The sequence below is a fragment of the Meleagris gallopavo genome, chromosome Z, assembly GCF_000146605.3.
Source record: "Meleagris gallopavo isolate NT-WF06-2002-E0010 breed Aviagen turkey brand Nicholas breeding stock chromosome Z, Turkey_5.1, whole genome shotgun sequence".
Classification (NCBI taxonomy): Eukaryota; Metazoa; Chordata; class Aves; order Galliformes; family Phasianidae; genus Meleagris; species Meleagris gallopavo.
Genome location: NC_015041.2, coordinates 54,995,714 through 54,998,046, shown reverse-complemented (window position 1 = coordinate 54,998,046; position 2,333 = coordinate 54,995,714).

Genomic DNA, 2,333 nt, shown 5'->3' with positions numbered 1-2,333 from the left:
TCTAATTCTTATTCATGTTACAACATATCAAAGGGAATTGCTGTATGATAGTTATCAACCTATCTGAGTATCACAAATCTGTTCTCCCTTTAAACTGTGGAATCAAAAGAATGTGATTTTTTGTTTGTTTGCCAATACAAAAGAAAGCTCTTTCAGCAGCATCTCTTTAGGTTCTTGTAACAGCATATTTGCATTGTCCAAAGATCACACGTTCCATTTATTTTTCAGTTCATAAATTCTCATCACACTGTCTCTATTCTATTCTTTACTGTTATTCTAAGATCCTATTTTAACAACCAGTACAGCCAATGCATTGTTTTTTTCCTCCTGTGTTGCCTATTCCCACTTATTAGCAAGCGAATTTTTTTTCTCATTCACAAGAGAAACCTTAATTTGCTTTCTTATTTCACCTCTGATTTTCTCACGGTCTCTGTACAGCATCACACATGTTCTTAGAATCTTTTCTTTAAAATCTATTTCACTATCTGGTTATACATGGAATTTTAGCCCACATGAAGCAATTTAGACAGCTATTTCCTTGGTTTGCTTATTTTACATAGGTAGAGTTCTATATGTCTTTCCTCCCAGTTTTTGGGGAATAATTTGGTTTGCATACATTAGCTGATCTCACCATGATTACTGCAGTCCTGGGAGAAGCTGAATACCTTCAACTTAAGGAATACTTCCCACTTAATATTGCAAACTTAGCACCTGGATAAAGGCGCTTAGCATTACAGATGTATAAATGAATTACTTTGCATCCTGCGATAAGAAGTTAAGTGATGGAAGTCTCTATACAAGTGAAGGAAACAATTAGCAGTTCTCCATCTTTGAGAACTTTCCAGTTGATTCTGTGCTCTGTGAATGAGTGTCTCCTCAAAGACTTGAATCATAATATCAATTAATTTGAAAATGAAGTACCACAAAGACAAAATCTAAATGAACAGAAATTTATCATTGAATTCAACAAAATGTAATACTATTTGAAGTGATATTACTCAGAAAAACCACTACACAATATGATATTCTTACAATAATCCTGTTTTTCTTCTTTGTTCTCCATAAAAAATTTGTAGGAATAGTTACCATTAACCCAGTGTCGATCATCTTGTTCCTGGAGCCCTGCTCTCTCATAAAAGTTAAAGTGAAATCTCCTTCATAAATTGATAAATTTTGCCATGAAAATCTACAAGAATTCACTACTTTCCCCTCCTGTTATAATGTGGAAAGCTGTTTCAGGACCTCACACCTTATCCTTACAAGACTTCTAATTTCTGGACCAGTAACCCATTTCAATTAATGTGTTCTTGAGTTAACACCATCTTTTGCTTTTGAAAGATATTTCCATTTTTAATCTCTCTAGAAACCATTTTGTTTTACTAGTTCCAAAGTAATTCAGAGACATGCACAGGGTACTTGACTACTTACTTGACTACTCTTTTCCAAAACCTGAACTTATCTTATTCCATTGAAAATGACTTGCTTTATGGATCCAAGAATTCATTTGCATTTTCAGAATCATTTCACATTATTGGCTCTCTGTTGCCAGTTAATATCTATAAATGGTTTTCTTTCTTTCTTGTTTCTCACACACATATATATAATATAAGAATATATGTATATATATATAATATAAGAAATTATAATTATCTTCTGCTTTCTTGTTCCAGTTTAATTTTGGAGGATGAGAAATATAATCTTGCCAAGGGTAAGTTCTGAACGTTTCGGATAGAAAGAGCTTATTCTCTCCAGTAAATTTAATCTCTCTTCTTCTTAATTTAGAACTATTCTTCAAATCAGTCTTTTATAGTTTTTAAGAAAGTGCCAAAGACACAGGCTGTCCACTCTGTTTTATTAGCAATCTATTTTTCTGCACATCTCCTGCACAGAATAATACTAAAACAGAATAATACTAAATAATAATTGAGAACAATATTCTATAACAAAATAATACAGAAACATTCACTGAGGTATTATCACAGTCAGTGTTACTCATTCTGCCCTCCACCTAAAGAAAATCTAAATGTTACTGAGTTATACAGCCTCAGTCAGAAGAATTAAAAAAGATATTCCTAAAATAACCCTATAGTATGGGAATAAAACAAACTCATCTGACATTGCAGTTCTTTGTCCTGTGACAAGTGTTTTCAACACTACTGCTTTGTGAATCTATTTAGAAATGTTGTCTTATTCACATTTGAGTTAAATTTTCACATAATTTGAGGATAGTTAAAACCCTAGGATGAAACACTGTGATGAAAGAGCCATGCTCCAAATATGCAGATTTTCCATCATTAGTTTAATTTACTAATGCATGCGTTTTCTCTTTCACT